General features: G+C 41.5%; 1 pseudogene; it reads left to right on the top strand.

Moving 5' to 3' along the window:
* The first annotated feature begins 9,236 nt into the window (after positions 1 to 9,236).
* Positions 9,237 to 10,142, top strand: LOC117717077 (non-selective voltage-gated ion channel VDAC2 pseudogene; annotated as a pseudogene).
* The last annotated feature ends 5,372 nt before the right edge of the window (positions 10,143 to 15,514 follow it).

Raw genomic sequence — 15,514 nt, 5'->3', positions numbered from 1 at the left:
AAAATACAGGTGCACAAACATTGTTCTAGAAAATTACTTTCAGGCTATGTGTGTATACGTATATGAGTTACAAATGAATTGCATGTTTAGACTTAGGCAGCATCCCCAAGATTTCTCCTTATGCATATGCAAATCCAAAACAACTTTAGATTCAAAATGCTTCTGCCCCCAAGCATTTTGGGTAAAAGCTACTGACTGCAATGTCCACTGTACCTTGTTTCCTTAATAAGGCAGGCAGAGCATCCATTCTCCTCACTATTAACCTTTGTTATTTACTAGTTTCTGGTTCTTGATTAAATTTTATTTTTGAGACTCACATGCACACCTGTGGTCCTAGCATTGATGAGGCTGAGGAAGGAGATCACTCAAGCCCAAGGCCAATGCAATGCTTAGCAAGACCGGGTCTCAAAAAAAAAAAAAAAAATAGGGCTGAGAGGTGGCTCAGTGGTGGTTAAGAGCACATACTGCTCCTTCAGGGGACCTACATCCAGTTCCTCCACCCACATCAGGCAGGTCCTAGGAATCCAATGTTCTTTCTCATCTCTGCAGGCAGCTACACACATGCATATAAGTATACAAATATACATAGAGATGCATAATCTTATAAAAAGGTCACATGAATAAATGTAATAAATAAATTGAATCTTTGGCCCACTTCCCTCTCTCGAGGGACTCTTGAATACTCTGCTGGTTTATCTTTGACAGGATTCGGAATCACCTAGGAGATGTACCTCTGGATTTATCTGAGAAGGAAACACTTATTCTAAGTGTCAGTGATGCCATCCCATGCTCCAGATCCTGGACTGAATAAAGAAGAAATCAAGTAGTATACTAACATTAGTCTACCTTCAGGTGCAGCGTGTCCATGGGTTCCCATGGACACACCTAGAGCTGCTCTCATTACTGTGTGTCCGTTGTCCTGAGGACCTCCTCCCTCAGACTGTGAGCCAGTGCAAACCTTTCCTTCTTTAAGTACTGTTGTCAAGTGTCGCATGGAAGAAAGAAGAAGAGTGACTGACATAGATACTTATACAGAGTCTTCCATTTGGGTTGTTGAAGGCTAACTGCCATTTCCTGTCTCAGCTGGAACCATGCATCCCGAAGGGCAGGAGGTAGCCCTGGAACACAGTATTCACTCTGAGCTAGGACTCATAACCACTGACAGCAGATAATGATAGAACTGTCCTGACTTCCCCTCATGCCTTGAAAAGGAAATGAAGATAACTACTTTTTTTTTTTTTTAGTTTAACACACACTCTCTTTGAATTCACCATTTTTAAAAATTAAGGCATTTATATTGGGGGATTTGGGTGGATCTCTGTCAAACTCAACAGAGGCATAAGCCAGAACATCTCCATTTTCTTTTATTGTTTGAGACAGGGTCTTGCTATATAGTGCTGGCTGGCCTCAAATTTACTATGTAGACAAGCCTGACCTAGAACTTGGGGCAATTCTCCTGCCGATACCTCCCAAGTGCTGGGATTACTTATAGGTATAAATTCTTATGTCCACCTTCCATTTGTTGTACTTGAATGGTAGCGAGCTGACTTACATTTTACCAAGGTTCCTCATAACCCTTGTTTTCTTTCTTTCTATGGTACATGTGCAAGCTACCAAAGCCGATCTGAGGGCTCTAAGAGCTGTTCTATTTGGAAGACAGGGTCCTCAAAAAGTCATCTCTAGGGATCATTTGCTTGAAATCAAATTTACTAGAGATCATTTTCTTGGGAAGAAAACATGGTTTTCTTCGTTCTCTTTTTGATATCAGGGACTGACCTCAAGGCCCAGGAGCGCTAACAAAGCATACATTCTACTCCTGGGGGTGGGGGTGGGGGTAGGGGTTCGGACTCTTGTCCTTACCTATCAACAACTTTTAAAACTGTAATTGCTTTCTGGAAGGAGATGCTACCTAACTTTAAATATTAGTGGTTTTTATCTCATCAGTCTCCTCTGTCAGAAAGGAGTGGGCAGAAAGAACCTTAAACTTCTCCCTTGTGAAAGGAGAGGCTGATAAGAAGACGTCCAGTTGAAGTCAATGTGATAATCTCAAGGTTCAGCAAGGGCTGCCTGACTTTTTGTATGATTGCTGACCATGTCATTAGGGCAACAGTGCGGGGGTGAAGGGAGGCTCCCAAGGCTTGTGTTTTCTGTGCCAGAGGTTTTGTTCTACTTCCTGTGGTGTTTGCAGTGTTGTCTCTGGGTGTCCCTTTGGCTGCTGTGTCCTCAGGTTAAACAGTGTCCTTGAGAGTTCCTCACCACGAGCTAGACATAGGCAGATGTTCATTTGGCCTGAGGCGAGGCAGGGACAGTATGGCTTAGATAGGACTAATTTTTATTTTAGTTTTCCCCTAAATCAGAGAAAAAGGCACAAACAAAGAAAATGAGACCCATTTGCTGGATGGTGGGAAGCTCCCTGGTGCCTCCTGTTATCTGACTAACAGAGGCCTTTCCAGAGCTCAGTGCTGTTACCAGCCTGCCAAGAGGCCTCTAGTGGTACAAGTCAGAACAAACAAGCAAAACAAAACCAAGCAAGCAAACAAGCGAGAAAACAAAGCCAACAACTTACATCCCAACGTGAGGCTGTAACTTTATTTCCTGGGGAGCTCCATGCCTCAGACCTTCTCCTGGTTTCACAGCCTTGAAATTTGTATTGCGTCAGCCCCGGGACACATCTCTTATCTACACTTCTGTTCCTAGGCTGTTTTCTACTGATGTCTGCCAAGGACAATGCTCCCAGAATGTGCCTGACCTTTAGCGGGTAGGATGCACTTCTGTCAGCAATAGTGGCCCATTCCTGTGAAGACTTGACCCAACAGAAGAGAAGACAAAAACATCTGTTGGCCTTTTGGAGCAGGAAGCATTTTATACACTCTCCAAGAAAGACAGGGCTCCAGGCGGTGTCCCTTTTAAAATACATTTTTTTTTCAGTGCTAAAAGCAAATAACAAATGTACAACTTGGATTATTTGATATAGCTAAAATTAGTCTCCAATTTCAACGAGACAAAGATGCCAGTGAGGAGTCTTATGATTTATTCTTTTTAATTTTATGTATCATCATTTGGAATGCCTGGATGTAATGCCTGAGGAATATAGATTGCCTTTAAAATTGGAATGTTCATGGTTGCTTTTCCTGTTGATAAGCTTTTAAAAATGCTGGCAGAAATCTAAGCTCTTCCCTCTGTGCTGAAGGGCTGACACGTGGTTACAAATTCCCTTCTTTCTGTAGTAATGCTCCCCTTTCTTTTAGGACTGGGCTATGGCTGTGGGTGGTATCTTCTGATACTATGGCTTTGCCTCTTCAACAATTTAACAGAAATTTGTCTGTTGTTGTTGCTGAACATGGAGTTTTGCTGACTCTCCAATGGGAGTTCTTGAGGTAGAAGAGAAGTCTGCTGTTGTGGTCCAGTGGCACCCAGACTTTGACATGCACACCACATCGGTACTAGATAATGTACATTTATCTAGTGTCACAGACCTGATGATTTGTTAGACAGAGCTGAGTCTGGAGGATCTGCAGAGTATATAAACGTTGTCCGAGATCCACACTTTGAGGAATATCTTTATCTAGGAGCAGGGATTATCTGTACAGTTGTCATTTTGGTCAAGTGAGTACTTATGGCCTTTCTCAGTATAGTAGAGTATTCCTGGCCTCTCTTTATGAGAGATCAGAAGCATTGCCACATTCATGACAACCAAAGATGTCCCCAGATTCTGGTAGATGTCTTCAGCCATGGTAGATTTGAAATCTACTGTGTTAGAATGTTTTTAATGTAAGCATCCTGGGGACCTAATCATTCCTTTGGCAATGGATTCATGTGTGGCTTTCTAATCTCAAAACATTTTTTCCTTAGGTTTTTGTATAATGAAATCAGGTTTCTGTTTGTTTTTGTCATGAAGGATTCAAACTAAAGGCCTATGATTATTTTCAAAGACAGGCAATTTTTATCTAACCCAAACAGTTTTAAAAGACTAAAAAAAAATAATTATGTGTATGTGTGTGTCTTTGTGTGTGCTACATGCATATGAAAGCTTTAAGAGGCCAGACACTACACATTTCAAAAAGGATTCATACACAGCTTACCACTCTAAAGGCACTGGAACCTGGGAGAGCAGAGCCTAGAAATGAGGCAGACTAAAGTCTCATGCAACAGGCAACATTATTCAGAACATCAGATAATTTATACTCCAAGAGTTAAGAAGAGTCCCATGAGTAAAGTACACAATCACAAGGACAAGTCACATGTGGCAAAAACATGCTTTTCCATAGAGGCATATAAACAAATAACAGTTTGTAATGAATGATCTAAAGCAAATTTACTCCTCTCTGCCACCCCTGGGAAGAGCAGGGGTGTACCCTCCAAGAACAATTCAGTGTTTTGAGAGTCACAAGATTCATGTTTTGTTTTCTTATCATTTTCTCCCAAAAACTCCTTAGAATTCTCCTTCCACGACTTTGTTTTTGGACCGTGGTTCTCACAAAGCACTAACAGTGTTGGTTGATAAAAGGCAACACGTGATTGACAGCCTCCCATCGCTCATAAGTACAGCACGTGACTGACCGTCTCCCAAAGTTCATACATGTAGTATGCACATAGCTGATATTGTCATGTAGTGTTTAGATATAAAGTGCCTGATGCTAGTTTATTAAATGTGAAAGCCACACCATTGTTTAGCTAGAGGAATAAGAAGGCTCTGGACACCACAGGGGAACCATGATGCCCACTCAGGAAGATGGCAGAGAAATGCCACACAGCACTGACTTCCACACTGTTTGTGGAAAGTATATTTTCTCTTTATGTCTGATGTGAACTTCAGCTGCCATAGCTTAACAAATATTGACTTAGACTGTGCAATCACAGCCGAAGGTCTTCTTTGCTTTCAAGGAAAATGAATACATTCTATCACGTGAAAAATTATCTACCTATCTTACGTGCTTAACATTGTGCTTCCAGCTCAGAGAAGTTAATATTCTTTGCTCTGAGAAGCTCCTGATATTAACCATACCAAAATTAACTGGACAATTCTGTATGCTTGGGCCCGAACTTAAGAAAGCTAAGTTGGCTTTACCTTAACAGGTCCAAGAAATATTTTTTTTTTTAAAAAAAATAAACCTAGCATAATGTTCCATTTTTCATTTGCAAAAACTCCCAACATCATGAGTTAGTAGTTGTCTAGCCACACCTGTCTCTTATGCCATACATTTCAGCAGTGCCCACCACCCCCGGGGTCTCTGAAGACACTGGTCCCTGTGCTCTTCTGTCTTATGTCTTCTTCCTCTGGTCCTCCTTCCCAATTCCCCTTTTACTCCATCAAGATTGTCAGTTTGAATTCGATCCACCCTCAAACCTCCCTTGCAAGACACAGACTCAACCTTAGTGTTCCTAGGCTATCCAAATGCTGACCCAGTTATACAGGAGAGGTGTTTTTATTTCTTTCTCTTCAGGTCAAATGGCTTCTTCGTTTCTTCCCCCCTGTTACTTGTTTGTATTTTACTTGATAGATTAAAATAATAATAGATAAAATCATAGATAAAAGAATCATTGCATGATGTCATGAATGTACCTGTTTGTTAATGCGTTCACTTTCTGTTACTTTTTTATTAGTAGCATAAATTATTTGTACAAAATAATGGGCTTCATTGTGACATTTTTCATGCAGGCATACACAATGAACTTCAATCACATTTGACCCCTCTTTTACCTTCTCTGCTCCCCTTCCTTCTCCCCGGATCCCTTCCTCCCAAATAATAACCCTTTATACTTAAAAAAAAATCTAGATTTTACAAATAAGAGAAAACACATTGTTGAGTCTGACTTATTTCACGAGTTACAACAGTATCCACTTACATCTGTTTTCCTGCAAACAACACAGTTTTGTTCTTTGTGGATAATACTCTGTTGTATATGAATGGCCCGTGTAACTTAACCATTCATTTGTGGAGGTCTTAAAATCATTATGCATCTGAGCTTTTCCTTGTACAGTTTCCTTGTTCACTTTCTGAATGACTCTTCCCTCCTTGCTTCCTTCTTACAGCCCGACATCAGCAAATGCTTTCTATCATACCAGCCCTCCCATGATACCCTCTTGAACATCAAGATCACCATGCCAACTGAGGTTGTTCTCACTTAATTTTTCCTTCCTTCTGGAGACCTCCATCTTCCTATCCCCACAGCAACAGTGTATTTTCTGTGTCTGCATGATGGCCATCATTCTGGGAATAGAATTTCCTTTTGGTGTGTGTGTGTGGTTTGTTGTTGTTGTTGTTTTTTTTTTTGCCTCTCCCTGCATCTGTTTGCTCAATTTCAGATCTTCCCCTTTTCTTGATTGCCTCTCTGATTTTGCTGAGAGGGAGCCACAAACCTACAAATGATAAGATGCTAAGATCTGAATGCCTCGAAACACCACAGTACTTCCGACATGTTTGATAGCCTGTCAGGGAAAAGAATTACTCAGAGTGTAATTTTTCAAACTGTTTCTACCCAGCCTTGTCTTGATCAGAAAAAAAAAAAAAAAAAAAAAAAAAAAAAGCTTTGTGCTCTTGTCACTAACATCCCACAAAATGTCTCAGATGTCCACCCTTAGGCAGTAGATCATTTTGTCAAATGTCTGCTTCAAAGTAGACACTCCATGGATGGTGATCCACCACTCAGCCAGAAGGCAGAGGTCCTCACAGGAGACTGGGAGCAGTATGGTGGGCTGATCAGGGACAGTTTTGGGGTGACCAGGAGTGCCTGTGATGAGAAGCTTCCTTCTACCCCTCCTTACAGTCAGGGTTTCCTTCATCCATGTTTGAAGCAATCAACCCCTGCACTTCCTCTGCATCAGTTTATGAGGCTCTTGTAGTAGAGAGACTGGCTCTGCAAGCAAGCAGGCATATCTTCCCATCTGTTCCCTCGGTGAAAGCTTCCTCCTTTTGATTTTATAGTTTTTGTTGATGCCTCCAAATGGGTGACTCACATCCATCTGAGTGGGACAGAGGGGAAGAAAAACAGGACCTGGGGTTCACTGAGGGAAGCAGGAAAGAGGCACACAGGAAACTGACAAGTCAGTACTTCCAGACACAATCCCTCTGCATAGGCTGAACAGCTTTTCCCTGAGACATCGGGCTTTATTGCTCACCTCTCCCAGCATTCGTGGTTTCTGTGAGGCAATCAGATGTTGCCTTCACTTGTTCTTTTTTGTTGATTGGCTTTTTTTCCTGGAGGGTTTTAAAGGTTTGTCTTTATGCTTGGTGTTTGAACAAGCAAGTACTTAGGAATGGGCACTTTACAGTTGTTGAGTTGCTCAATTAGGACAGACTTGGTACCTCACAGCTTTGATGGCTCCATTAGGTCTTTGCAAATTTTATCTTCTTTATTATATTCATCTCAGTTGCAGTTTAATTTGTTGAAAAACAGACTTGGCAGACTAGTCTTGCCACTTTATTTATTTATTTGTTTGTTTGTTTATTTATTTATTAGAAGGATGACTTCAACCTCATGATTCTCCTGCCTCAGCCTTCCTTGTACAGGGATTATAGGCACCCACAACTACTCCAGTTTGTTTCTTAATTTTAAAACAGTATGGTAAATTATGGATACGAATTGAAGTAGGAAATGTTTCCTGTCTAGAGCATGAAGATGCAGGGATGGCTTAATGCTTCTTTGTAAATCTTCAAGGTTTTGGGCCCCCAGATGCCGCTAGGGGGCCATGGAAGGGCTGAGAATGAAGTAGAGGCTTACAGGGTAGATTTGCCCGAAGCTGAAGGAGAGAGGGGGAGAAAGTGTTCTGGTTGGGTCTCCCTGGGATGAGAGTCTCACTTGGCTGAGTCATTGTAAGGCCCGACAGGCAGGGAGGAACTCCCTCCCTGCTCTTGGGAATTCACCGCCACCCCAATAACTGCAAAGACACCGAACTTGATATAACAGCAAAAGTAAAGCATTATATAGCCACAATCTTACATTGGTAGAAATCTTTATAACTGATACAAATTAAAGTTATAATTGAAGTTTTACATTGGTACATGATTTATAGATTGATGCAGATTTAAGGTTTTTATTGGTATAAATTTCTTATATTGATGTAACATTTGAAATTAATACTGTTGCTCTTAGATAGGCATTATGCCTATGCAACTCATTTAAGAACATTAGGTTTAGACCCAGTCCTTCTAATCACTGCTATTACAAACTGTTTAGGATGATTAAGTAACACAAGTTAAGGGCCAGGTAATAAACTCATGGTTACATTAGATTCTGATCTAATTGTATTAAGGATCTTTCTACAATATTCCAATAGAAATAGCTAAGAGTAGTCATGGTTTAACAATTCAGATATATTTTATATAGATAGTCTCCAAAAACATTAGAAATCTACAGAATGTGACATTTAATATTAATTCATTATTAAAGATCATTTGACTAAAGACGTGTCTGCCCCTGACAGTACTCTCCTCTTGATTCAAAGAAGAAATTGATCATCAGAACCTACATATGGAGTTGCTCCAGTTATGTCAGGATAGCCACTGGACGAAAATTGCCCTATTCATCTACAGACAAAAATTACTGTCCAGGAAAGGACAAGGAATGTTGGCTAGTGGACAGTTTAGCTCTGCCAAGACAAAGCAAACTAGTCCTTTATAGTTCCTGATTCATTTTAAGGTTTGTCAGATGGCTCTGGGCCAGAATGATGAAGACAGATGCTCCGACATTTTGAGTAATAGGGGATTGTCCAAGTAGTCAGCTGTCTTTACAATTTGTTTAAATTTTAGAAACTATGTGTTTTGTGCTTCTTATATATATTCAGATAATAATTTGTTCTCGGATTTCTGATGGGGTTGAAGACTAATAATAGTCTCATAATCAAACTCAATTTGTTTAACATTGAGGAAGATGATATAGAAAGGATGTTCTTCAGATGGTAACATAAATTAAAGTCAGAACATCATATAAGTATAAAATTGTAAGTTCTTTAAGTCAGATAAATTGTAGAGTACTTTATCTAATTGACAAATATGATGGACTGGATGTTAATTATATATCATACTTTGTAATTTGCATAATTGTTATGGTTATGCTTAATTTGTGTCTGAGAGAGGAGTCTTTTTTTAAAAAAAAATGTGGACAGAGACTTAGCCCTCCAGCCTTGGTGGCTGCAGTGGAATTTCCAGATAGTAGAGTGGCCTCAGCTTCAAGCTGAGTGGTGGCAGCAGCTCCCCTCAGGACAACTGCAGATCACCTTTTCCTCTGACTTCGCCATGGCTGAGTGTTGTGTACAGATATGCCCACGTCCAGTGTTTATCCCTCCACCCTGTGCTGACCTTGGCAAGGCTGCCAGAGATATTTTCAACAAAGGATTTGGTTTTGGGTTGGTGAAGCTGGATGTGAAAACGAAGTCATGCAGTGGTGTGAAATTTTGAACATCTGGCTCATCTAATACAAACACTGGTAAAGTTAGTGGGACCTTGGCACCAAGTACAAATGGTGTGAGTATGGTCTGACTTTCACAGAGAAATGGAACACTGATAACACTATGGGGACAGAGATTGCAATTGAAGACCAGATTTGTCAAGGTTTGAAACTGACCTTTGACACCACCTTTTCACCGAACACAGGAAAGAAAAGTGGTAAAAATCAAGTCTGTTTACAAGAGGGAATGTATAAACTTTGGTTGTGATGCTGATTTTGGTTTTGCAGGATCTGCCATCTGTGGGTCATCTGTCTTTGGTTATGAAGGCTGGCTTGCTGGGAACCAAATGACCTTTGACAGTGCCAAGTCAAAGCTGACAAGGAGTAACTTTGCAGTAGGCTACAGGACTGGGGACTTCCAGCTACACACAAATGTAAATAATTAGACAGAATTTGGAGGGTCAATTTATCAGAAAGTATGTGAAAATTTTGACACTTCAGTAAACCTTGCTTGGACATCAGGTACCAACTGCACTCGTTTTGGCATTGCAGCTAAATACCAGTTGGATCCCACTGGTTCTATTTCTGCAAAGGTCAACAACTCTAGTTTAATATTGGAGTGGGCTATACTCAGACTCTGAGGCCTGGTGTGAAGCTGACACTACCTGCTCTGGTAGATGGGAAGAGCTTTAATGCTGGAGTCCACAAACTTGGGCTTGCCTTGGAACTGGAGGCTTAATCCAGTTAAAAGAAACCTCTGGGAATAGGTATCAAAAGATTTGGCCTTAATATATTTCTATGTGACCAGCAGGCTCCCCCTTCTTCCCCAGAAGGTGATCACATCAAAGGATGATTAAGCAAGAGCTGTATTTTATATATTTAAACAGTCACATTGGCTGGTTCCTAGTTGGATGGTTGTCTAGTTATCAGTGTTGCCATCATGCGGCCTCCTATACATTATTTAAATGTATTTAACTGTTAAATGTGCTACCCACCAATGATGAAATAGACATTTATGAAAACCGTAAAAAAAGAGGACAGAAAGGCTGAGATATTGGGAATGGTTCTAATGCTTTGTTTTAATTAGGCTCCCAAAAGCCATGCTTCCAGACACTGAATGTCCCTGCCCCAACTGGCTTCAATTGGCAATAAAGAATTGCTGTATAGCCAATGGCTGGACAGGGAGACAGAGGAAGGACTTTTAGATTGAATGAGGGAGAGAAGGAGAAGAACAGAATTGCCATGACAGGGGATGGGGGCGGGAGCAAGGAGAGCAGACTCAAAGGCCTGATAGCACTTAAGAAAGTACTTAGGGAAAGTAGCCCTAGAGGATATTTTCCTGATTGCATCTGGGGTAGCAGAGATGAAATACAGATTTTAAAAGATGGTAACTAAGGAATACCAGAGGGGAGTATGTGCTAGCCAAGGGAAGGTTTAGAAGTGCCCAACCATTGAGCGAGTCAAGACATATCAAACTATTTCCCAGCTAGAGCATGCAGATGCAGGGATGGGCTTAATGCTCCTTTGTAAATCTTCAAGGTCATTGTGGGTCAAGTTGTAGAAGGCTCTCCTTACTTCGGCTCTTATCTAGTCTCCAGCCCACTTTTTGCCTGCACCACGGTTGGCCTTTCCAGTGTCCCTGACTGACTTCCTTCTGCTCTTGAGTTTCTTTCAGCTGTCCTCTGAGGTCTTAGTCTTCTCACACAGGCCACCTTTTCTAAGACATTGTGTAGTCCATTTCTCTTTGTATAGTCCCAAGACTCATCAATCATGCCCGAACCCATGGTCTCACTACCATCAACATGAGTTCTGAATTTAAATATAAAAATGGCAGCATCTTTATATTTAATGATGCAGTACACTTTGGCTAGTTTTTACCACTACCTCAAATTTCTTAGGTAGTGTTTCTTCCTGGTGTAAAGGGAATTAATAGTATTTGCTTGCTCTGTTGTAGTTTGTTGGTGATAAAGTCACTGGTCCAGATAGTTACTGAGCCATGCATATTAGCATGAAATCTCAATCAGACAAGGAGAAGAAGCTATGCTGGATGACTTCTTTAAAGGATGCTCTACTGTCATTCCCATAGACATTTTATAAGAAGCTGCACACAAATTCTGGAGTTCTTTCCACCTTCAGCTTTTATTGGATATTGTTTCATGGTATATAACGATAGCCAGACCTTTTATATCCTCAAATTTACACACATATGTATATAAGTAAGTATGCATACATACAAATTACTGGGAACCTAGCAACTCCAATGATTCCTTTATTGTGTCCTAAAAAGGGATGATGTTTGGGTGTGTTCCAGAGACACAACACTTCCTAGTCACAACTTTTTACCTTTTCCTACCTTTAGAAGTGAGACAGTGCTTCAGAGAGATACCAGCTCCTTCAGTCATTATAGGACCCTTGGATGAGATCTAGCATCTCCTTTTTTCTCCTCTTGTCTCCTGGAGTCCCCTCTACCCAAATCCTAGTTCATCCCTTTGAGGGAAGGGAGCTCTGAGATGCCACATCATTTCCTTTTCTTGTTAACAGGAGAATCTGATGGGTAAACACAGCCGTCTGACATGGTCACAGCCGTCTGACGTGGTCACAGCTGTCTGACATGGTCGCTGGAGTTGGCTCTTTCTTCTCAGCCTGGACTAACATAGATAGTGACTTAGGCCAAAAAAAAAATCAATAATAATTTCTTTAAAACTCCTAAACTTTTTCTAGAAGTATTTTGTTTTTCTGGTGACAGCTGAAACTCAAGCTAGAACTCTCTATGACTTGGACTGCTGCAAGGCCTACAAATTCCTTCCAGAGAGCGGTGACCCTTCTAGGCGGTCATTGTCTCTCCGGTGTGAAGGTTGAAAGTGCACAAGTTAATACTTCCTTGCAGAAACCCTAACGAAGTCCTGCAGCCAAACCTACAGGCTCTGCTTTGTCCTTCGAGAATCCTGTTCTTGAGCAGAGAGAGGCAGAGAGCAGAACATGGAATCACGCCTCTTCATGTCCCCTGTCCCCAAATCTCTTTTGGAATCTAGGAGGCCGGATAGCCCTGTTCTGCTTTGTTTCATTTCTGCTTTGTTGCCTGTTTTCCTGAGTGGTAACTTCATTCCAGGGTAAAACTTTCAAAAGAACTTGAGTCCCTGGCTTCCAAACAGAGCTAAAGGCCACTGGGGATTACATAAAGTGTTTACTTTTCCTTCCACTTTGCTAGAATTTTCTTCAAGATGAATAAATTATGTACAACATTACATTCACAAAATAGATGTTAGGTCTTAGCAAATGAAATATTTAATAGAACAAACTGAGAATCAAATTTCTAAACTGACCTTTTTCTATATACCCCCTACCCCCAATGCCCAACTGTACTCCCTTGCTTAACCCCTGACTGACGCTCACAGCTCTTTACTTCTGTCCTCTCTCTCTTTCTGTCTCTGTCTGTCTGTCTGTCTGTCTGTCTGTCTCTCTCTCTCTGTTGCTTTCTCAGTTTAGAACACAAGTATTCACTCAATGGCTAGCTGGTGACAGATGACTGGTAACTGGAGAAAGCAAGCACAAGTAGTAGGAAGTCATTTCTAAAGCGACTGATGCCATCCTAGCAATGGCATCCGAAGGTGGCCCAGCCTTGATTCCAGTCCGACTGGTCCCAAACCCATGCTAAGGACAAGATGGAATAGGGGTACATTTCTGTCTTCCCAAGTGCAAGCTGACTTGGATGACACTGTACTCAGCAATATTGCTCATCTGTGGGGAGCTTTAGAGAAGATGCTCTGAAGAAATTAAAGAAACATAACGGGCACAGAGTGAAATGCTGACACCAACACAAAGCTGTGTAGAACGCAGAAGGTACAAAGCCAATTAAGGGACAATTGTCGTCATGCTGCATGATGTTGGTATCTCACAACACTGGTAGATACTAAGTACAGCTAAAGATAAAATGTGAACATCAGAGACATGGTGACCAGCACGGAAGCACAGAGAAGTCAGCCACACAGACATGGCATAGTCCTTTAAAACATTATCAGGGAGAGAAAATAATGGCTGCCTGGCAGCTGGATCAACCCTACTATGTAGGAGGAAGCATGGTCCATGCCTGGGGCTCTCTGCATGGTCTTATTTAAAGAAGTCTCTTTGTTTCTTCTCTTCTCTGACATCCTCCATGGTTCAGCCCCTGGGAATGGATCTGTTACAGAGGATTTTACTCTTCTATTTCTTTTTTTATCACAGAGACACCCCCCACCCAAATCATAAGTAATGAAATAGTACTCTGACTACCTTACCTTACTACCTCTTTTGGTTCACCTTTCTCTTAGAGAGAGAAAGGGTTGGTTATACAGTGCAAGCTTCTATGAGGAACAGCTATTGCAGACTGGGAAAAAAAAAATCTTGCATGAGGTTCAAGAGATTAGTGGATATGTGCTGCCCCACTCTGGGGAGGGAGGTGATTGATACACTCAGGGAGCTTTTGATTTCTGAGCCCAGAAGGGCAAGGGGTTGATCAGAAGTGTGGAAAGCTCTCCTGCAAATGTCATGACCCACGAGGCCTTGCTCTCCATGGGATAAACACATATGCATCTAGTTTGACCATTTGGGGACAAGGCTGAAATGCTCCTGAATTCATTTCATAAGGCACAGTGTCACTGAGCATGGCGTGCTCAATGTTAGCATGAAGACTTCTGGGACAGAAACATGGCACTGAAGTTTTCACTCCTAACTCAGCATAAAACGATGTGTTAAAAATATTAACTTAATTAAAATCGTGATGCAGGTGCACTTTTACTGAGCTTACTAATTAAGACAGGGAAGAAGGGGAACAAATGGATTGTTTCAATTCCAAGTTCACCCCATCCTACCATCCTGCTACATAGCACACATAAGATTTGTGCCCAGAGACGAGAAGGATTTTCAGCCTGTTTTAGTTATACTAAACTGCTTTTGAAAGACACACTAAGAAAGCAGACCGGTAGAAAACTATCCTTTTTTATTTACTTCTTTTCTGGGGACACATTTATAAGCTATCAGAATCATGCACCAAAAAAAGCAGGATGCCCAATCTGAAGAAAACAGAAACAGGGACTTCTGAAATGGAATGGCAGGATTGCCCAGGAGGATTCTCTCCAGAGACAATGGCTGTTGTTTCCATGGCAATGGCAGATTCACCTGCACACCTCATCTCTCTGCTCCTTTTGTTCAGAGCAAACTCCCATTAAGCAGCAGCCAGCATTATTAACAAGGCAGAGGCATTTAAAAAGTGATCTGGTTGCCACCATTCTGCTCACAGGGCCTTTGCGCTGTGATGGTCCTGCAACTCCCTGGGGGCCTGGTTGTTAATATTATTGCAGGAAAACACTTGAAAAAAAAAATCCTGTCTGAAACAGTTTTTATCCTACCTGGGTTACACTTTCCTAAGAAGGAGTTAATTTTTTTCTTTCATTTTCAAATCCAGTGACTGCCAAACCTCAATATGCCTCAGAATTCTCTAAACCTACAGAGTTCTAATTCCCAGATCCGTCCTCCACAGAGTCTGATTTAACTGGTATCTCAGTTCATTTTGTGTTACTATCACTGAATTCTACAGATTTGGTAACTTGCAAGAATAAGGTTTATTCTACTCTTGGTTCCAGACACTTGGGGTGGGGGTGGGGTGTGTTGGGTAGGGAGGGGTATGTTGGGTGGGGGTGGGGTGTGTTGGGTGGGGAGGGGTGTGTTGGGTGGGGGTGGGGTGTGTTGGGTGGGGAGGGGTGTGTTGGGTGTGTTGGGTGGGGAGGGGTGTGTCCCAGGTCAAAGGGTAACAGCCACAGAGGACTCTTTCACTGGTGGGTGTTCTCTGATTAACCCTGGAGCAACACATGGAGGATGGGTGTAAGGAAGCCAGAGAGCTCTTTTTTTTCTGACGAAAGGGTTCTTGAAACAGAAAATCATATAATATATAATACATTAATAATGCATTCGTTTTCAAGGGCGAAGTCTTTATGTCCCAGTTACCTCCCAAAGGTCCCACTTCCGAAGTAACACTAACCCATAATAGTAGCAGTTATTTCCAACATGAAAGAAACATTTAAATCATACCAATAGATCTGAGATGGGCCTATGACTCTGGATAGGTACCTTTAGATGATTCGGGTACAGATAG

This window comes from Arvicanthis niloticus, chromosome 11 (assembly GCF_011762505.2).
Source record: "Arvicanthis niloticus isolate mArvNil1 chromosome 11, mArvNil1.pat.X, whole genome shotgun sequence".
Lineage (NCBI taxonomy): Eukaryota > Metazoa > Chordata > Mammalia > Rodentia > Muridae > Arvicanthis > Arvicanthis niloticus.
The sequence above is the reverse complement of the archived record's forward strand: the minus strand, read 5'-3'. Positions and strand labels throughout refer to the sequence as shown.